We start from the raw sequence: 24,365 nt of genomic DNA, 5'->3' as shown, positions 1-24,365 counted from the left end.
TATATACTTAAATACCAACGTCACAAATTCTTAAAACTATAAAATAAAATAATATATTATCCATTTACAAATTACCCATTTTTCAATTTGTTTATTACTGTTATATAAGGTGAAGACTCAGAAGACTGGAGAGGAAAAGAGACAATAGATACAGTAACATATGATCAAATGATTATCTTCAATTTTTAAATTAATAGGAAATCACTAATCGCTAATTTGAAAAAAAAAATGTAATATTATAGATTTTAATAATGTGAAATATTTCAATATTTAAAAATGACAATATTAACATCGTTCAATTATAATTAAAATGATAGTTTTATAGATACATTTATTTTTTAAATTTATATTGTAATACAATTTTTACAAGGTAAATTCTAAAATTTAAAGTTACTTGAAAAGCTGAAAACCGTGTAACCGATTACAAGTTACAAAATATGTAACTTGATTACGTGCCTACCTTAGATACACACATTTAACTGATAACTACCCAACCATGTCTATATACGCAATGTTGATATTATACACGACTCATATTTTGGATCATAATAAATAATATAGGTTTAGTTGTATATAGTGTTCAATTAACGCGCAATGAAAATACCTGAGAAAAACTCATCTCTCATCCGCATTGTCGGCGCCCACCCTTTATACCTTTCTCCGTTTTCGTCCTTATCGCCGTGTTATATCGTGTAAGACTATGTGGAGCAATAGTATTTCTTCCTCTTTCGTTTTGATTGCGGCAAATCCCCCCGGACTGTGCCGCCGATGCTGCTGCTGCGGTGTCGGTGGATATACTATATACTATATAAGAAATACCGCTGGGATATTTTATTAAAACTTTTTTTTTTTTCCGTCCACTGCATCGTCGTCCGCCGCCGGCCCGCAGTTTTTAATTGCCCTTAAAATTAATTTCAAAACATTCCCCCGGTGTTTTTAAAACTATTTGTAATAATTCATGGTTGTTTGCAAAAAGGCGATCGCGGCGGCGGCAGTTCGTGTCGGGAGGGTGTGCGCGTCACGGCGCAAGAAGGGGCTCCCCCGAAGTATTAACTCCCGAGTCCGAACGGTTGTCAGTCGGACGCGCGTCTTGGTCCGTGTTTGGTGTTCCCCTTTATCGTCCGTTTCGCGTGGTTCCGTACAATATACTTTTTATTTTTTACTATCACGATCTCGTTACGGGGAAAAGAAAAACGTTTTTTTTTTTTTTTTTTTTTTTTTTTTTAATAATACTTTTGCAATCTTTCTTCGACTACTTGTTGCGCAAAAGTATCAACTACTAAAACCAAATAGTAAGTAAGTGATTTATTTATATAACATAATAATATTTCTGTTGATACCTAAACTTTTATTTATTCGCGTTTTAATATTAAACGAAACTTTGAAAAATTACTGTAATAGGTAATATTTAAAACCAAAATCAAAATTCAAAGAATATAATTTATCCATACACATGTTGGCTAGTTTACGCAGTTAATTACGTAGACATTTTTTGATTATTAAATAATTTAAAAAAATAAAATAAAAATTCAACTAATTGATATAAAATGTAAAATAACTTGTAAAAATATTTTTTTGATAATTTAATATTGGTACATTAATTATCATCGAATACATATTTTAGTGTTTTATTGATGCTTAATAACTAAGAGATAATTCTATTAATAACCCACAACAATTTTAAAATTATTAACTGGATTAAGTTTTTTCTTTTAAATAAATATATGTTATTCACTATAGAATAGTATTAGTTATAAATAAATAGGTATGCATACTGATAAAATAATTTTTATAAGTTAAGATTGAAGATCGAAAATTAAATAGTACATTCAAAACATAGTTATTATAAATTATAATAAATACCTATAAAACTTAATAATTAATTTTAATGTATATATATATTAATATTACAATAATTAATTTTAACAATTCTGAATAGCTTTTTCTGTAACGTACGCTTTTTTTATATAAAATAAGCACAAAAGGAAGTATCAAGTATAGTTAAAAAACTAATTATCATTATTTTAAAATTATTACAACATTTTTACTTATTATTTTTATAAATATTAATTTGAATCACAAATCTCAATCTTCAAAATGCTAGTTGTGATTAAAATTGAGTAATATTTTATATTTATTAAATAGTTTATGTTTAAGTTTATTTTTGGTTAAGTACCTATTTATGCATCATAATAATAATAAAGTCAAAATCAATAATAAAATTTCAAGAAAATAAAAATATGATTACTAAAACAAATCGAGTGAACTCGTATACTTTGTAATTTAAAATAATTTTTACCAACTTAATTTTTGTCTAAAAAATCAGAATCAGAATGATATATAATATTTTTAGATATTATCATGCATAACATTAACGGTTTATTATCTAAGGTACCTACCATGTAATTTTTATTTTATTATTAGCTATCTACTAGTATGACTAGTACCACTTTATTAAGTTGATATATTTAAGTACTACGAATAAAATGTTGCAGTTTTGTAGCATACAATTTTATGAGTTACGTAATATTTTCTTCTTAATTACTGAACGATCTTTTTGGTATCATGCTGAACAATCAAGCATGCAGTTTTAATGTTACAGCTGATTAATCAAGTGAAATAGTAAAAATATTTTTACGAAACCTTAGACCTAGACTTAATGAAATTAAAGTCTTTAGCTATTATTTGGATACGCTCCAAAAATTGTATACTAAAAAAAAAAAATGTTATTTGTTATATCACAACCGTGTGTTCAAAACTATATATTTTCCAATTATCATCGTTAGTCAATGGTCATTTTTGTAGAAAAATAATATGCGAAACAATTGTAACCATGCATTGCAATGATTGTGTTTGCTAGAACAAATAGTTTACAAATAATTTACGATATCAATTTGTTCCATTGAAAGTTATTTTATTTATGTCCCTTTCAAAAAGTTCTGACCTCGTAAATTGAATACTTACACGTCGTTTATTTGAAGAGAAACGAAATGAAACCGGATCTATTATCAACATCCAAGAACAACATAATGCTTTTGTTTTTGTAGGTAATCCTTTTTTGTTTAGTAGCAAACCGAACTGTCGCGAACTTAAATAGGCCGATAGCGGTATATTGGTAGGAGCGGCTCCCCAACATTCCGGCGTACGTTGTACATAGAAGTGAAAAAAACCTTAATACACAGGATGAATCTATTTAAAGTGTCACACAGTCGGTGGTGTTATCACGTTCTATTGCCGCCTCGCAGCAATATAGGTACCGCAGACGCGGCCTCTTCAAGTCGAGGACAAGGCCTCAACCTTCAGCTCGAGAAACGTGACCAGAAGCTCCATGTTTTATACGCATAATAACAATAATAACGATTATTATAATACATTATCATTTATTATAAATAATACAAACGTTACAAAATATTCGTTGTGACTTGTGCTGTGCGTATATCACAGGTATATGCGCAGGTACATAAAAAAAAAAAATAGCATGCATAAAAAAGTATCGTAAAATTGTACCTACCTATACTTACGTCGTGGATTTTGGACAATAGTGCAATAATTAAGGTGGCTGCGGTACATTTGCATGAGAACGGAATACTGCCGAGGTCAATGTTTCGGATGGATTGCTGAACAACCGGAAAAAAAATGAAAAAGATTACGGAGAGCTATATTATGTACTGTGCAGGTACATGTATGATGATCGACGGACACCTTGCGCATTCCGGTTTTTCGCGCTTCAGGTTATGCACGAATTAATCATAATACGGGACCATTAAAACGTTGGATCAATAGCCTTTTCTACATGTTGGATAAGATCATGATTTTTCTTGAAAGTTATTGGACCCAACTACCAAAGTATTTGGCTGGTCGTGAACGTGATTGTATTAAATCGGTTTATTTAATATCATTGGCGTTTATATACATATAAAACTCCACATCTACCTCCTACAAATACTATTATATATTTTGTATAGGTAGTTGACTATTAACTATTATATGGTTGTTAAACGATTTTTATTTTTAAGATTAGGAAATGAGAATTCTGTTACTAACAGACTCTTAGAAAATTATTCTTTCAGACACGTCGTACGAATACAATATAGAAATTACTAATGTTAATAAATTAACCATATTTATTAGCAATTAACAACTTAAAAATATTTTAATTTCTTTACTCTTTAGTTATATAGAACTATGAATGAAATAAATTATCAAATTAACTTAATTTAAGTACACATTCCAAAATTATTTTTAAAATAATAATTTTTATAAGAAAATGAAATGCAATGCATTTTAATTCATAATATTTTTTTTTTTTATTTATTTTTTATTTTTTTTATTTATAAAAGAAATTTACAATCTATACCTTAGGCACAATAAGTAAATGTGAGACAGAATATATACAAGGTATCAAAACAATTAATTCATAATATAAACAAATTTTAAAATCACAATTTTTTTTTGAATATCACAAAAAGATATATAATACGCTTTTTTCTTAAGACTTGAACTGTACAATGTTTTTTAGATTTTCTTACGATTTTTCAATAACATTGAATACTCCACGGAACGTACAATACCTTTACATGGAAAGCAACTAACTGTTTAAACTCCAACATTTTACCATCGGGATTGAATTACTAATCTATGGAATAATATAAAATTAATGGTTTTGTTCATTTTCTTATAGATTCATTTTTATGAAATACAATATTGCCAAAATGCGTGTAATTTAAGATGAAAAAAATTATTTAATTAGAAATACTTTCAAGTTTGATTATACTTAATAAATTCTTATTATATTTCAAGGAATGTCTTAACTCCCATTTGTTGATTGATAGCTTAATAAAAATAGGTAGGTACTATAAATATTTTTTAGTAAACAATAAATAAATAAATAATATCTGCCGGTCGTTATCGTCGGTGAAACACATTTAAACAGATTACCATTAACAAGTAAATTTATAGTAAAAATTAAGCACCAATATAATTATAATCTAAAAAATAATTTATAATTTATTCCTAATGACATTTTACTCATATGGATAAAAATCATTAAGTTAATTTAATGTGTATTTGTTGTAAATTTAAAAGGGGTTTTTTAATTGTGAGCACAACAAAATATTTGTAATTTTTTTTTTAGTTACTAAATCATCTATATTTTAATATTTTTGCAATAATTTTTAAAATAAACGAAATAAAATGCATGATCAGATAACTGTATTTGATTGATAATATTTGAGCAATTTATTATTTTTTAATTCTTTTATTTGCTAATAACTCTAAACTGGTCATTATATAATTAATATCATTTTTAATTTTGATCGACTGTTAAGTATGATTTAGGTAGCTGGTAGGTATAAGAAAAATCAGGATTTTTTGATTACGAGCTACAGTTATACTTATAACGTTAAAAATATGTATTTAAAATTATTATAGGTGCTCATTATAAATGTAGCGAATGTAAATTTAATGGTCTTATTATAGTAATTATTATAGAACATATTGTTGATACCTATAGGTAATGAGTAGGTAATCTGTGAACTTCTTGTGATAAAAAAAAAAAAAAAATAATATTTTATTACTTAAACGTTATTTAAAAGTATTATTAATTAACTCATAATATAAAAGGTTAATAAATATATATTAATACAGTTCAAACAATTTTCGTAAGTATTTTTAATGTTTTTTTTATTATACTGGATTGTTTAGACTAGATGATAACTTAAAAAAATACACAAACAATGAACTTAGTAGGTACCTATACGAAAGGCCAAAGCAATTCAAGTTTATTAAAAATGTTAATGTAATATTTTTACAAAGATTAGGTACACAATAAAGATAATACATGAATTATTTGAAATAATATTTATTGAAATAACAAAAAAATGTTTTATTGAGTTCAGTATTATAGTAGTATTAGGATGAAATATACTTATTTCATATAAATGGTCAATAATGAGTAATATATTTATAGACTGATCATACCAAAATAAAAATAAATAATTTAACATTGTATTAAATTATGACATCGTATAGAATATTGAACAAGGAAAAACTTTATTTGTATTGCCAATATAGTTTCTTCATAACTTTAAAGTATTTGTCTTTCCATTCTTAACTACGCAGTGTTATAGGTAAAATCAATAGGTAATTGCCTATTTGTCTATCAACTAATAATTAATAATTAAGAAATAGGTGAGCCTATTCAAGGTTGACGTTATAGTGTACCTAGATTATTTTGCAATCCATATTTTGTGTAGGTGCCACGGAAATTTGAAAAGTGCATAAACACGATCGTAATTTATTGCCGGTTTATAGAACCAACGCCAATTATGCTAAACAATGTTTTGTGGTTATAAGGGTCATTACACGCTAAATTAACCCTTGGGAACCTTTTCGTGTAACTTTCAAAATGTATCTACAATATTTAGTTGGTGAGCTTCCGACAACACCCTAATGAAAAACGTAATTCGAGTATATGCTATTCATTAGACTAAACTTTGGTTTTAGTATTTTTGTACGTTTTACACAGAGTTAAGAAATAAAATCGAGGCTTATTCAAATTACAAACTACGGAGTTTGCGTTTTTTGTTCTTATCAAAGAAATATATGAAAAGGTTTGTAATTTAACTGTGGAAATTTGTCAAAATAGTGTTAGCAAATAAATTTTTATTATATTTTGAAGTTGGGTTATTTGTTCAATTCGACGCATACTCGTAATCAAAAAATGAAATGTTTATCGACTTAATTGTAAGCACCAAATCGAACGATTTAACGTTATTATATTGTGCATTATAAAGAGTTCTAACAAAACGTCTCGGTGTGTCGTACTTGTATTATAATATCATTAATGCAATTTTGCTTAAACTATTATTTTCTTTTCTTTTTTTTTTTTTATTAAAGTAGAAAAAAATATATATTATTTTCTTATGATTTTAAGTTATAACAGCTATTGATTTTGATGTATCAGTAACATGAAGTTATAATTTGCAATGTATAAACTTAAATGTTTTCTTAAAATGAATCAAGTATATGAGGTAAGAAGTTTAATAATACATATTATTAAATAACATCCTTGATTAGTATACACTATACCATAAGTCCATAAGTAGGTTTACACAATACGTATGAGTTGTATAAATAATGAAGGTACACGTTGTATATTAAAATTTTTTTGGCCTTTATAACATTTAAAAATATTTCCATATGATAAAATAAACGTATAAATGTGATTATTATATTTTTGTAACTACTTAAAGTTAAATAGATTAACTAACAAGGAAAAAAATGAAGGTAGGTACACATAAAATGTAAAAAACTAACAATTAACTGGTCGACAATCAGATTCGTTCTTTTGAAAATATAAACTAACGAAATTTATTAAAAGAGTATTTAAATATTTAATTTTAGTATCTCCATAGGTAGGTAATCAAAATCAATTTGGTCAACATTACATTAAATTTGGTTCTTTTTCGTAAATTTGATGTTTCATTGCATTGCTATTAAAATATCTATAACTGTTTGACAATTTCACCCAATATGTGTGTCAAATTTCTAAGTGTTAGATTTATGCTTAAATATGCTATGCAAAATGCAATTGCAATTATTTAATTCCCGAAAAAGTGTTTGCTGAAAGACAATTTTGCGTCATTTGAAATTTTCAATATTAGATAAGTTGTTCAAAATTGATTAAGTAATCGACTGAATCTAATTTACTTTTTAAGTCACTAAAAAACATGATAATCCAGTTAAATGAGTTTAAAATGAAAGTTCTGTAATGTATATATATTAACTTTGCATCCAAAATTGATCAATGCTTGACTTTTAATAAAGATGTGCATTCAATAAAGTTGCAGGGCAGGTTTACTGGTATAATTGTTTTGTCAGAAACGTCTAAGTAAATATTGAACCTTATGTGTTTCCCATATACTACGGTATCACACTGCGGTATCGAACTTTGCACAAAGTTCTTTTCAATCCATAAAGTTATATAATTCACGCGTTGCAAACGTTAAAGCTTTTAGTATTTTAACCACATCCAAGTTAACGATAAAAAAAATAAAACACAAAGTTTTTGAATTTAATTTTTTTTTTTACTACACTTTCCGGATGTATAATATAACTTGGGCCGGTTTCTTATTTTTTCGTTGAAAACCGTACAATTGAACTTTTATTTAAATGTATTGCTCCTCGTGGAGATGAAATAGTGAAAACAAACAAAAAAGTGGTATACGAAATTTATTTATTTAAAAACTTGGTAGGTAGAGACAACTTTTTCAAAATACAAAATATGCATTTAAAATATAACTACGTATACACAATTAATTTTTTCTCTCTTACAAGTCTACTACCTACTTTAAATTATGTATATTAAATTGAATAGTGAGTTTACAATGAAATAAAATATCAATTAAAGAGAAATGATTTCATTTTAATTTTATACCTAGTATATGTTATTCAAATTGGTTGTTTATTTTTGGAGCTTTAATTCCACAGGTATTTATGCACTTTTACTAATTCGGTATATGATATATGTATTTTCACAATACCATCTTCTAAAATGGCTCAACTCAATGATTATACTATTTACAAATTCTTTGGTCAGTCGTGTATGGTATGAAAATATGTACTTGAAAACTTCTATAGTACTATAGATGTATACTCTTTACATTAATTAACAACATACTAACTATAATATTATGAGCTTCCATTTTTTTCCTATTTTAAAACAAAAAATATATATTATCATATAAATATGAAAATTTAAATCATGTAAGTATAAGTGAAACTCCCGACTCTAACGCAGCTTGTTATACTATTATTACAAAAAATAAATAATAAAACCATCCTTTAGTTTTACTCGCTAAAATAATGATTAACACGCTATTACTTGCATCTCTCGTAGTCTATTAAAATTCGATGGAAACACGTTACTAAGTACTTGGGTGATAAATTTTTACAATGTACCTACCTGTCAGAAGAAAGTATTTTTTAAACCATTTTGAAATAATTACAGGATTTACGGTGAGATTTTTATTAAATAATGAGTAATGACTAGAAATAAATATCTAAATGATTATAAATGGATATAAATGTAATACGATTGTCAATAATAACAATTAGTTGTATGATGTCTGACGTCTGTATCTACTGTAAAATATAAGCTAAAAAAATTTTTAAATTTATAATAACTCTGCTTATAAATATATGGTTTATTTTAAAACAGTAATTTATAGTTAAGTGACACTTGATATCTACATAATATATTAGTCATTGGGTTTTATTTTTATATTTTTTTTCCTATATATTATATACTTATAGGCAGATAAACAATGAAATTTATGATATTTTAATTTATTGGCTTACATACAGTATGGCATATATAATGGCATATACATGTACAGAAATGAACTATTTCCCTTAGCATAATTTCGTCCTTCCGACGAAGGTTTGTGTGAACGACAGGTATCACAAATCGCTATTACGTTGTATAAGTGAATCGCATCGAAACTCCCAGCAGTAAACAAGTACACTTTGAAATAATTGACTACCAACTACCAAGCGGAATGATGTTCAGATATTATAATATTACATATATTTATGACTACGTGTGTTTGATAAGGAAACAGACAAGATTTTTTGATATCGTTGTCATCGTGTCACAATAATATATACACATTGTAATACGGTATACTTTATAATTAGGTGTTAGTAATAGTTCTATGATATAATTATTATATTTCATTGTTTTACGAGGAAACATGAAAAAATGAAAATAATAATAATCGTATATATTTATGGATACCTTACAAACCCATTATAGTAGCGAGTTGTATTATATTTTGGAGGAAGTCGTAATTAAAACTTGCATTGGCATTAGGCCATGTGGTTTTATTGATTTCTTCCATGTTTTAACGGATCACCGGTTTTCAGAGAAATAGAACAGTATTAAACCCGTTTTATTGCCAAAAAATAAAATACAAAAGCTCGTGTTCGTGTGGTAGAACACGCGCCAATAAAAGACATATATAAGACATTTTTTTGATTGTTCAAGTATATGTGTCCACAGACGTAACAAAAACATAATAATGTGCGTAAATCGTATTTTTTCCATGTAGACATTCAGTCACGGTACAACGAAATATTCGGCTACATGATACGAAACAAACAAAAAAAAAAATAAAATAAAATATGGCCAAGGTCGAATAAAATAATATACTGTTTTTTCGCAATTAAAACATAGTCATAATTGGTAATTAGGACCAAACTTGACTTTTTTCATATTATTATTATTAATTATAAGTTATAAACTTATAACTATAACGCGCGCAGTTTAAATACAATAATAAACTAGACGAACAGCTCTTCTGCCAGTGCTTAAGGTCACAATGTCTTTCCGTCACATATAAAATGTTATTAAATTTCAAATCATACAACTATGTGGCTTATTTTTAAGTGACGGGTAAATTTAATTTGTAGAATTCAATCAAACAGTGGACAGTATATGTCAGAGCACAAAGTATATAATATACTACCGTCAACCGACTATATTACACACCTATACATACCTTGTATTTACGTACTTTTTGAATTTAAGAATCAATGTCATTCATTGACAAACTTATTGTTATCTTTAAATTTGTTTTTATTGATCTCAGTCCGTTTCTAATTTACAAAAATTTATAAAATTTATAATCATAATATTAATCTATCATATGAACCAATTCCAAATCGTACAAACTAGTGTGACTACAATTTAAAAACGCGTCAGTAGTTTCGATAATATTGAATGGAATTAATACACCTACATTAATTATATCCATACATAATAAAATATAATACGAATAAAATATTTTTAATATTATCCTACTATACTTACTAGGGACAAAAAAATCTCGAAATTGTATTTCCGGAGATCTCATGTGTATGTAACAACACTTGTTAAAAACCTGGAACAGTTCATGCATATATTGCGTTAAAAAAAAAATAACACTATAGTAGGTACAAATATTTATGATGCTTTAACATTTTTTTTTTTTTTTTTTACTCTCCTATTCATATAAGCCTATTTAACGAAAACAGTTTCCATAATGATACACGCTATACCTTAATTTTTTTATATGAAAATAATAAATATTTTTCTTTGAAAAATTTCTGTAGAAAAGATTCAATTATATTGAATATTATATTACGCATTTACGTATAAGACAATTTTTTTAAACTTTTGGTGATTTGTTTTTTTTTTAAATAATTCCTAATTATACATACTTATAAGTGATAACTTAACTATTCAATCACAATGGTCTGCAAGTTGCCGAGGGTTATTTCTTTAATTAAAAAAAAAAAAAAATGAACTATTCAATATTAGTTCCTTGCAAGCTTACAACCTTTTTAACTGGAATACAAACGTACAACTTATCAAATTTTAAATTCAGGATAATCTATTTAAATATGTTGTTTCATATCTTAAAAGAAATTTACTTGCTATAAAATTTTTGAAAAAAATATACTTTCTAAGAATTTTTATATGTGAATTGTGAGACGAGTAAACTCATTTAAATACTGTAAATTGTTTATAATATTTAAAATGCTCGTAACCATGTATCAATAGTAAAATGTCAAAAAACACTTTGACAATATCCATCATTTTGAATTTGATAATAGGTCACTTTACTTTGATATTAAAACAACAGAGTAAAATGGATCATTCTAAACGTAAAATGTGCCATGTTATACATTATAGTAAAACGGAAAAAATGGGTATAACGTTTCTTCTAAGAAGCAATTGCCAACTATTAAAGTATCTAACAATGTTAAACGCACTGAAGCGATGATTATATTAAATCAAAACCATAAATAGCAATTAGTAAAATGATTAGTAATGTTATTAAGTATATTATATTAATGCTGTTAGGTTTGATTATTCTGATATAAAACAAAGACGCAAAAAAAAAACAATTTTCAGTAAATTGATTTAATGATTTGTATAATATAGACTACCATCATTATTCAATTCGTATAATGATATTATTAAAATAAAAAGATTTCTTAGAGTATACTTAGAAGGAAAAAAGAAATAGAGTTCTTCAACTGAAATAATATAATTGGTAGGTAATCTTTTAAAATATTGATACAAATTAGAAATCCTCCATCCGTTCGATAAAATTAAATATAGGTAACCCGCTTTATTATGATACAAATAAAATAACAAATGTCAATAGATGTTGTATTGTAGAATTGATGATGCAGTGAATAATACTAAAAATGCGATACATCCGTTTTTACGCTTTCGTTAGATTCGTTAAGAAATAGTATAATAGTTATGCTTGGAGATTATATATTTTAAGTACCGAGATGATATCTAGAGTTTAAACATTAAACGCATTAGTCCACAATCTGTTTTGTAGAGTGTCCTCCGGATATCCATACAGCCGTGGTGTCCTTGAATGAATAATTTGTGGGTCAATGGTTGAACTTTTGTTCTTAAGATCGGCAGAATGGCCATCTGTACATAATTTCAAGGTAGACATTAAACTATAACACGAATGGAAATCTCGACTATAACACGAATGGAAATCTCGACTATAACACGGACGTTTAGGTTTTGGCTGAACAAAATTTGTTTATAGGTATAAGCACCTAAATGAGCCTACTTATAATTTACAATAAAAAAAAATAAAAAAATGGGACAATATAATATATTATAGCCGGTAACAATCATCATTGCACACTGGCTATTATACTCGCGTACCTACACATGAATATTCGGTTTAAAAAACATTTGCCATTGCAAAGAAGAATCACCGTAATGAAAAATAATGGTGTATAAATCAAATGACGCCGTAATGTTCACTATATATATTATTATGGCTAGTGTGGCCACTAGCTAGGATCTCGACTAAAATTCATGTCACGTTTGTTACAGCTTCGGCAAAACACGCATTGCCGATAAAAACCTTTCACTGTTATTTCCTTTGCTTCAACTTAAGTCAACGTATACACGTATACATATATATTTATAGACGATTTTACATCTCAATATTGTTAATGTGATAATATTACTCTTTTGTGTTCTATTTTTATTCTCCCCAACTCATCAGTAAATTAATCTCGTGGTCGTATATCGACGAAATTTATATATAGTACCTACGTTGTAAATAGTCCATAATCCACATATATATTATGTACCTCTATATTAAACATGTTAATACTCGAGTTTTCTGAAACGCGCTCCAAATCTTGTATTATAACGATGATTAAACAAGTAGGTATCGATTTTCTTGTACAAACACTGCTAATTTGGCTTTAAGTACTATTATACCAAATTGTTATCGTTAAGAATTAAGATTATGGATGTTTAACGTTACCATTAACCATTGAATTACTATAATATTATGTACTTAGTACATACCTATTACCTACATACTACATAGTACTTCCTGGCTCCTATACATGTTTTATAATGAACTAATAATTAAAATGGTTATATACATAGTAATTAGTATTATATCATAATCGTTGAATTTTATCAAAATCTGAAAAGGTAAAGCGTAATGTTGCAATGTTGCATAATAATATGACTAAAAGACAAGGGTTAGTAGATAATTTTAAAATACTATACTCTCAAACAAACGCAGCAAAACGAAAATTGCTTTTGTTTTTCATAATATTATTATATGCCCATATGCACATAATATTTATAATTTATATGCTGTAAACCTTGGATATAGATTACTGCGTGTTTCCCATGACTATATTATTATTTGCACAATGCATTTTTATTGCGCATCTAATTAAAGATATTATAACTATGATAGTGGTCTAAGTTGTTTTTTCGATTATTACACTCTGTGAATATTTTCCTTATTTATCAAATATGAGCAATAATTTAACTTCCTTCAATTTTTTCTATCGACCGTTTACCGAACCAATATGGAAATACTCACTTGTTTATCATTGCGATTTTTTCATTTTTAAAATATTATCTAGCTACATTGTGCCACTGAAAAGTGTGCAATTAAAAAGTGCTTAGTCATATGTTTTAGTTTTTTAATTGTATTCTTTGTTTCTAGACAAATATTTAGTTAATATATTTAAAAAAATGTGTTATCTATCACGATGATTAGTAGCTTAATAAAATGGAAAGTAATTGGTTATTACTTATTATATTATGTTTAATTAGAATACCATTCAGGAGATATGGATAGGTACATAAAGAGAAATAATTAAAAACATTTGGTACGCCAGTATCAGTCGGTAGGTATTTAAAATTAACTGTTTATTGTAACCATGTTATTCTATATTGTAAGGCAAGTTTTTTTTTTAAATATCTATCACTATTATACAATGAGATGGTTCTTTTTAAGAATTCATCATGTGGGTATTGTACCTACATTTTTTTTAGAACAAAGAAAAATCCATTTTGTTTTTTGTTTACAATAATATTTGTTAAATCACGACGATCATAAATCATTAAGAAAGAACTAGGTGTCATTATACAATATAATTAGAACCTATTACTAATTGTCACACTGCTGTTTGAACGTTTGATCACTAATTGAAATATTACGGTTGAAAATAAAATAAATCATGAATCTTCATCAGATGTCCTAGCTAGGCCTATAAAGTGGTGTTTGTGTTTATGATAAGTGTTGTATACGTCTTGTACTTGTCGGTGCAACAACATTACGACACTTCAATAATCAGTTTAGATGAACCGTTACGAACCGGTTGTTAAATGGTGAACAAGGCCACAATTATACAACACTACATCTATAGGACTAGGGTCATCATAACATACCGCTAAACCGGTTCGGATTAACTTCCTGTGCCAATGAAGCTATGTTCCAATGAAGCGCCGTCAGTATCATTTGCAAAAAATAAATATCGGTTTTTGTCTAGTTGATTCTAACGCTTACATAATTTATATATATTTTATTTTATTTTTATTTTTAATTTAGATTTTATACAATCTGCACATAAAAAAAGTACAATAAGCATAAATGATGTTATTTTTCTAAAATTATTATATGTATTAGCTTGAGTGAAGAACCAACCAGCGAAGGTACTTCGGATTTATATATTTAATTTTTATTTATTCTTCAAGAAGATAATGAGCCCCATTGAACATTTAGTAAAAATAATGTAAAGTAATGTAGTTTAAATGTTTGATATTTTATTGTATTTTAAATGACTATAAATAGTTATTATTTTTTTCTTGTACGCACGTTTGTATATACAATATACATAGGAACCATATTATACATGTACATAGGTAATTTAGTTTAAACTTTTACCTACCACATTCTAGATTTTGTATATGATTTTCCAAATAATTTTTGAAAAAGGAATTAATAAATTAATTTATCAAAGATTTTTTCTTCTATAAAAATTTTAAAATAATATGTTTATAATACTATAATAATATGACATATATTTTTGAATTTATTATCGACCAAGGTCATTTCTGTGCTATTGTTTAATTTAGTGCAATTCATGAATGGGTATATAGTTATGTGTTTACCACTCAATTGTGAATTCAAAATGTATGTTTAAAGGAAATTATGAAGCACCTTCAAAGTATGGAAATACAATTTTGTTTTTCATAAAAATCAAGAATAAAAATCTGAATTTAATTATTTACAACAGTATTGTCAACTATAATACGTATAAATTATTAACGGTAAAATGTTTAAAATAGGCAAAAAAATGTTAATTTAGAATATTATTTATGGTAACCAGTTGTGCAACTAACGGGTCCAAAAATATTATTTGGAAGTAATCATATGGATTGTACGGATACGGATATGTTAATACCATTCGGGTCAAGGTTAATTAATTGTTTGTACTCTTTTGAGTGATGATCGCCTACAACACAAGCTTATAATAGATATAATAGATTATTAAAATGTTCAAACATTGTTGTATTTACTTTGAATAATGACATAGGCGTTTGTAAACATATTTAATACCTTCGAGGTCTTTCTATTAAATGAAAAATAAAATGATTATTTTGATTATTTCAAAATTAAAATAATAATATTATCAAACATGTGACCTCAGAGGAAGATCGAATTGTTTAGGTTTTGGTTTGTAGATCCGTTTACGGTATCTTAATAATATATTAATATTCATGGCTGAAATGCACAGAAATGACCAGAAGGTTGGATTGTATCCAGAACTGTAGTTGTCGTCATAAACATATAACCATAGATAGAAGAAAAGGTTTTCTGCACTGGCTTTGTAATCGCTTAAGCTCGTTTACTTTATTGTATAAATATTTTAAATTTAATACGTTTCGATTTCACTCAAATGCGTATTTCATAAAACATTTAATTAATCATTATCTGTATTTGTCGTGTTATTTATCATATTTATCACGATTAGTTAATACGTATTATGTGCATTGTGCTGATAAACGTTTTTGTACTACTACAAAATAAAAATATTCGCACTTGCTGATCATTTTTATTTATATTTCATTCGTTGAAAAAATTGGATGACATTTATTGAATTTTCATTTAGATTTATTTGAATAATGTGATAAGTACAGTCATGAATAGCTGAAAAAAAATTATAAAACTAATTTTAGATGGTTTTTTTTATTTTAATATTACATCAACAAATAATGATGTGTAGGTACTAGCACGTACTCATATTAGTTTGAAACCCATGTACTATATTATATTTATTATTTAGTAATTACCAACGTCATCAATAGTTGGATAAACTAAAATAACGAGGTTCAGTACCTGCGTTACAAGCAAATTCAAATACTAAGTTACAGTTAGTTTTTTAATTATACGAAATTAAAATATTTTATAAATTCATAATTTTTAATTTGAAAATCATTCTAACAATAACAAATAAAAATATTACAATATCATACATGTAGGTAATAATATTAATAGTACCTACTAGAGTCTTACAAATTATTTATATAGGTAACTAAAATATTTTAAATATTTTTTCTATAAAACTCGTTTGAAATCAAACAATCTTAACAATTTTTTTACTGACATAACTAATTAAACTAGTTTAGGTTTCAGTTTACTTTTCACAAAATTATATATTGTATTTTTAGTATTTGTGTTTTGATAAATAAATCTTTAATATAAATTAAAAATACATTTTAACTTATACAGAAATATAAATGAAATGAAACGATCTAAATAGAAATGTTGTTGACATAACAAATTAGAAAAAAAAAGTTTGAGCTGGTACAATTATTTTAACTAAATTATTTACTTTGAAATTATTTTTTAAAGGAATGAAGTATTTCTTTTACGAACAATTTGTATTACTGAGATATAATAAATGTACGATTTTTGTTTTTGGTTGAATCAAGCTATATTGTGATTTACCGTTAAACGCTTTATTTTATTCATACATGAATATAAAAAAAATTCAAACTTTTAAAATCGAACACCAAAGGGAAAAATATGATAATAAACTGCAAAAAGCACAAATTGCTATGGGTAATTTTGGGTATGTTTGTAGTTGTGAAACGGGAGCTAAACAAAACTATCGTGAAATTTGCCTGTGGAAAACGTATTCAATATATACATAGCGAACCCTCGTTTTGATTAATCGGTTGAAAACGATAACGTCAGCACGAAGTTTAAACCACTCAAACCGTGTAATGATAAAGAGGGGCGGTTGGATAAAGAGTGTTGGACTGGGTATACAATGTCGGTGGGTGGAGGGGAGGGTCGCTATGTAGGTAGGTGTAGGCTTTTACTCCTTTCTCCCTTTATTCATCTTTTAGTATAAATGCCATTTAAGAAATATTCACCCTTCCCGCAAATTATACGTAGATGTTGACCATTAATTATGGTCGCGTATTAATTAATAATAACGGTTTCTGTAATAAATCTGACACTGTCAGTGGTGTCTAACAGTTTCCTTCCGTCAACAGAGAATATATAATATTATTCTCTGCTCTACATTTAATTGTTACTGTGTAACAATGCTGACGTTCGGCAAACAGCTATATAACAGCTTTTCGTTTCGATAAATAGTTATTAATTACGTCTAATTGTATTTAATATCCACCAGTTTCTTTACAAGTATTTGATTCAATAGGCTCAAAGTTCATACGTAATCAAACAAAAACTCGAGGAGTAAAAAAAAACTGTAAATAATTAGACTCTAAGAATTAATTAATGTACCAAAGTATTATGTCATATTATGTACATATAACAATACATAATATTATGCCATATATACGATATACCTATACGTAATAAAGTAATAAAAAAAATCAAATGTTGACAACATTAAAAAAAACGACTTAATTGTATTTAATTAATTAGGTACCTGCGTAATTACCTAGTAATTATATAGTAATTATTTTTTTTATAATCTGTAATTTCAATTATTATTGAATATATTTATAACATAAACATTTACTGTTTACGATTTCAGAAAGAGTTAATTTAAAAAGTTTAAGTTTCAACTACCCGAATTTGTGAGACAATTTGAATGCGTCCATTATTAAATTATTAAAATCACGAGACCAATTTCGTTTTAGTCGACGGGGAGGGTTATCCGGGAGAGTCTTAGAGGATAGGTTTGAATGATTATTTGTTTTAGAATGGAATTTTTTATAGTGTGTTAAAGTGAGAACTTTAATATAACCTATAATTTCTACAAACGTAAAATATATTATTTTTACAGCCATACCTCTTGTGAGTATGTGTGTTATGATTTGGATGAAATTATTAAATACATTTGATAAACTTATTTTTGAAATGACACTATATGTCACTAGGGTCATGCGTGTCACCGATTGAATACATTTTCGAATTTATTATAAACTGATGTTGACCATATGACGCGACGCATAATGCATATTTTATACATAATGTGTGCAAGTATATAGGTATATACCATATAATACTAAAGTGTATATACAAACTTTTTCCTATCAATTTTGTTTTTCCTTATTGGATTAGCCATAGTGGACATTTATCTTCAACGAGTAAGTTTATTAAGACGTGCTTATTCATAAATATTGTAATGCTCAGAATTTTTTTTGACGTAATACCCATCATTCACTAAATAATTGTTTATCATTAGTTCATCGGCGTGATTCATTGTTATGGGAATATCTATGTATTTTAATATTGTATTATGTTTTTTGTATAAGTTTGACTAGACATTAGATATATTCTATGAACCTTGAAGTTTGCTCATCGATTTTATTCGTAAAATTAGATGAAATGGTTTTATTTGTACAAAATATCGTGTAAAGTCTATACTTTTGAAGAATATATTAGAACAATAATGTGTAGTAAAATAGTGAACCTATGGTGTAAACTGTCTACAGATTTTATTGGCTCCATTCTGGTTATTAGTGTTTGTACTATTTGATATTCAGGTCTTACAACTAAAAGTTACAATATTTTATACTTAGGTTTATACACTGGCTACATGTTTATTATATATATAGAACACGACCTTATGGCTTATATTGCCATTGTGCATGTCTGTCTGTGCGTAGCGATTTCTGTAACCATGGTTTCCAATACCATTGTTGATTTTATAAAAGTATTATTCCACGATGGTTTTTGCCTAGGATAATAATAATAATTTTTATATTTTGTTTTGCTGACACTATACAAAATAAATCTCCTATTATATTTCTATGACAGTTACTATTTTAAAGTTAGATATTATTTATTACATGTTATTTAGGCAAGTTTACCATATTCTACTTACGTAAATTTGAAACTGTTGAAGTATAATAAATTTGATTAGTTAATATAGAAGATAATATTGTATATTGTAATATTGCTTGAAACAAGTCATATTATTTTGGACAAATAACTTGCATAGTTGCGTATTATATAAAAAAAAACTTGGAATGTTTGTAAAGTGTGCTTATAATTTCTTGTTTGTTTTCGTTATTTTTATAATAATTAAAAACACAGATTAACTTTTAGACATCAAATCCGATATAATATATATTCATTAAAATAAAACTAAATTAATTAATTAAAATAGCAACGTAAAAGAAATATTGGTCCATTAACGCTGAATTCTGAACTCGTTTGAATATCTAATATTATTATTATTAACTTGCATTATGTTTTCTCAGTCTGAATAATAAATATATAATAATAATATATTTAACCCTATTGATGGGTAATTGTTTACAAATTTATTTTTAATTAATTAGAACCTTTTAAAGTAGTTTTCAAAACTGCTGTTGTGTTTCGAAATCTTAAATAAGTTTTGTAAAAACATAAAATTATTAAAGATCGAATAACATAATTAATTAAATGCCTACCTAACTTAATTGTATCATTCTTATATACTACCTAAATAAATAATTTGAGAAAATGACAGGTGTTTTAATTTGTACTTTTTGAACTTTATCAAAATAATTAAAAAGATTATTTTTATAATATGATTGTGTTATTTTCGTCTTAATTGTTTGGTAGTATTTTACCTTATGTCAGGAAATTAGTGTGAAAATTGGGAAGTATAATATTTTTTAGAGGATGAAACTTTTTCCCTCCAGCTTCTACTTGATAAATTACAATAATAAATTGATGTATAATACATAGTATACACGCACAATGCACAAACGAGTTGAGCATGATCTCAAAATGTAAATGAAGATAGATCATAATATATTATAAGAAATTGTATTGTTGAGAAAACATCATTCATTAATGGCATCTAATTGTTATTAAAATATTCTTCGAAATGATGAAAAGTCTACAGAAAGTAAACACTATAAGGTTTTGTAGACATTTCAATCTATTCAATTTATTTGCTATACCACATCCTATTTATCATTAAATTGACCTGGAAATAAATTATTGCTACGGTAGTATTCATACCCAGAAATATTTGAAAGGCTTAACCAACCTTTAACCTATAACACAAGGAATGTAATATGATGAGTAGTTTTGTTATTCATTTATTTTCTAGATCGTCGGGAATTCAATTCGTTTTTTGCGTTAGGAATGAATTGAAAATAAATGACGAAAAATATATTCTGTTATTACTATACTAGAAACGACCGGGGTTTCGTCAGTGCGTTTGTTTGATATTGAATAGAGGCGGCGAAGATCTTCCGTCTTTTATGAGCATTTATCAAAGTGAAGAATTAAATTTTTATATTATATGTGGATTTTCAATTATAATGTAGTTCTTCAAACATTTAATATTGCATATTTTGAAATCTCTCAGAAATAAAAAAAAAATTTAACGAATATGAATTTTTGCCTTTTACTAATTTAATATAATTATAAATATACTTCATATGATGTGATGTATATAATAAATACATTTTAATCAGCTACCACTTTCTTCAAAAGTCTTATTTTTTGTCTATATTTTCAATTTAACTTTATATAGGTGTTAGTGGTGTTTATATAAAATACTCTAAAAAAAAATGTGTCTTTTATCTAGAGTCAAAGGAAAATTATTTTATTTTTATTTATTTTTTGAAGGGGGTTGGGTGATAAAAGCAGTTCTATTCTAGCCATATTAAAATTCTAAAAACAATAATTATCTATTTATAAGTATAAAATTATAATAATTAAATAAATATTTCACATTTTTTTTCTTCTGAAGAATGACCATATAATTTGAAATTGTACATGCCAATAAAACTTGATACTACTTCAAGTTTCGTTAAGAATTATACCCACTTTCAAATTTTTGGTTAAAAATCGAAGTTTAATTATTTATGAAATTTCTGTTGCACACAAAAATGAAAAGATGGTTACTATTTTTACGGATGGTTTAACAGAAAAAAAATGTATTTAACAAGAAATGCTATCTCTTGACTAATGGTAGGTATGTATACTGTACCTATTGTTCATAGGTGATCAGTGATTATCACACAACGACTTCATAAGATGATAAGAACATTTCAATGAATAAAGTCCAAAATCGTTGATTTTAGAATTAGATTTTGGTTGTTATGGAGTGTTTCAGGTTCAAATATTATGTATTGATTATAATAAAATATAATTCGTCTGTTAGAAAATGAAAACAATTACTTATAAGTTATCAATTTTATTTGAAAAACTGAAAATGTTGAACAGATTTAAAATCTGTAAAATCTCTATCATAACAGTAAAGCATAATATTTTGTGTACCAAGAATGTGATAATTTTTAAAATTTTATAATTGTGCATGATTTAAGTGAAGTCCTTACAATAATATAATTTCAAATTTGACCAATAGCGAATTGGAAATTAATGATTAATTTAGTAATAACAACAATAAATAATAAAATATATATTTGTAAAAATTAAGTCTTTCTAGTTTCTATCGAACCTTTATATTTGACGAAGAAACATGATTAAGAAATAATAAAGCTAACAAACGAGTTTAGGTAATACATAATATTTTTACGAATACAAAAAAACAAAAACAATACTAGAAAATATGGGAGACATAGCAGTACATTATTATTATAGTGGAGCATATATATCGTTTCGGTTTCTATTCGGACGACATTTTTCCGACTCGACGAACACGACAACATATTATATAATGTAACGAACGAGTATACAGCAAATAACTATAGTACACAGTTGAATAATATACGATACCAACATACAGGGGATGTGTTCGATTAGCTTTTATACAACGATTTCAGTACCTATTTGACAACAAATATCCTCTTTCTGACATTCTATGTATTTGGATTTATAGTTTGTACCACTATTGCACATGAGCAATAATCGTAATAATTTGATTAATAATTATTATGATTGAAAATAATATGATGCTCATCATCATCAATATTAATATTATAATATCACCCTGTCTGCTATTTTATGGGTATCAATGATAAAAGTACAAAACACGACAAAATAATAATATTATAATTTATAATGCATTTTGTCTGTTATAATTCTAGTGACATTGCAGTACACCTACACTACAATATATTATAGGTACACATTTTTAAAATATCAGATGAATGTGATTATATTGTTATGTTTTCGCGAGAACTTGGACAGCTCCACAGCTCAATAAGTTTTATACATGTGGCAAGCTTTCCACTATATTCTAGAAAATAGTTTTAAATTTGTTTCACGGCTCGTCGCCAACATACAGTAATACGTATTTTCCTGGCAACGTGAATAATAATCAACAAGTATGTAACGTTGCATTATGATGATATACCGATATTCAGGATTTATGAGCTAATGCACGATGGACTAAAGCAATAATAATAATATGAATACGATTTTGAATATGAATAACGAGCGTACTGTCTACTGACATCATAAACACACATACACACATATATTATTATACCAATAATATTGCGTATCCGAGTAGGTATTATAGTCTATTATATTTTTATACTCGACGCCTTCGCGAATGTACAGGATGAACCATCATTTTTTTTTTTTTTTGGTACTTAACATCTTGATATTTACGATCGAGTATAATATTATAATATCATCATCATGATAATGGTTTGTACATTTGCTCACCTTACAGCGGTGGTTTAATAATAATTTAATTTTAAATTGTATTTAGGTAGTATTTTATTTTTTATATGTTTGCCCATAATATGATACAAATTACAAACATTTAAATATTATTGAGTATTATTGAGGTATCTATCATGGAGATCAAAATGTTAAGAGTATGCTATACCGTCATGTGTTGTCTCCGTCTTAAAAGAGCGAAACATAGCAAATTTTACGCTCAGAAGAACACGTTTAGATCCGTGAGTTTAAAATTTAGAGTGAATTGAACTTTTATAAAAATTAAAGGTAGCATTATTATCGAGGGCTTCTCGTGGGCTTTTTATAATATTTTGATTGTAAAGCGAGTTATGAGTATTTTAAGATATACAAAAAATTTACAATTTTAAAATACTAAAATGTGTATTATATTATAATATTATATATGCACAATATAATATGCACTCATGTTCCTATAGAGTTGTCCGACTTTTGTGAATTCTGACCACTCTCGTCGAGGGGGGAGGTGAGCTTTATACGAATATATAATATATATGTATATATCTACGTTTAATATAATAACGAGTTTACGAGTCCAAACAACGAAATGCTCTAAATTATTCAAATGGCACGTACAATTACCGAGGTCACAAAACTCAGACAGCCGGTGGTATCTGTATAATAGTAATGGACAATGGTAGTAATAGTAATAATAATAATATAAATTCAGGTGCGGTCGGAGTGGTATAATATAGTAATAGGTATATATAGATATATAGTATATTATTGTGGATCGCGGATCCCATTCGGACGGAATTCAATAATATAATATTTTTTTATTTTTTATTTTGACAGGTTCGAAATCCACGCGGTTGAGAGACGCCTATAAAATAATAAATAATATTATATTTATATATA

At 26.5% G+C, this 24,365-nt stretch overlaps 1 protein-coding gene across 2 annotated transcripts in view; it reads left to right on the top strand.

Moving 5' to 3' along the window:
* Positions 1-1,068: 1,068 nt before the first annotated feature.
* Positions 1,069-24,365, top strand: part of LOC107163952 (Ig-like and fibronectin type-III domain-containing protein 1) — a 92,758-nt gene continuing 69,461 nt past the window's right edge. The window contains exon 1 of one of the 2 annotated variants that reach the window (XM_089219452.1): positions 1,069-1,292. The gene's annotated coding sequence lies outside the window, so the exon portion shown is untranslated. Of the gene's footprint in view, positions 1,297-24,365 lie in introns of both variants that reach the window. The other variant, XM_089219454.1, reaches the window with a different exon arrangement.

Source organism: Diuraphis noxia, unplaced genomic scaffold, assembly GCF_037042655.1.
Source record: "Diuraphis noxia isolate RWA-SAM2 unplaced genomic scaffold, SU_Dnox_SAM2 contig0002, whole genome shotgun sequence".
NCBI classification, from domain to species: domain Eukaryota; kingdom Metazoa; phylum Arthropoda; class Insecta; order Hemiptera; family Aphididae; genus Diuraphis; species Diuraphis noxia.
This window is presented reverse-complemented; position numbering and strand designations above follow the sequence as displayed.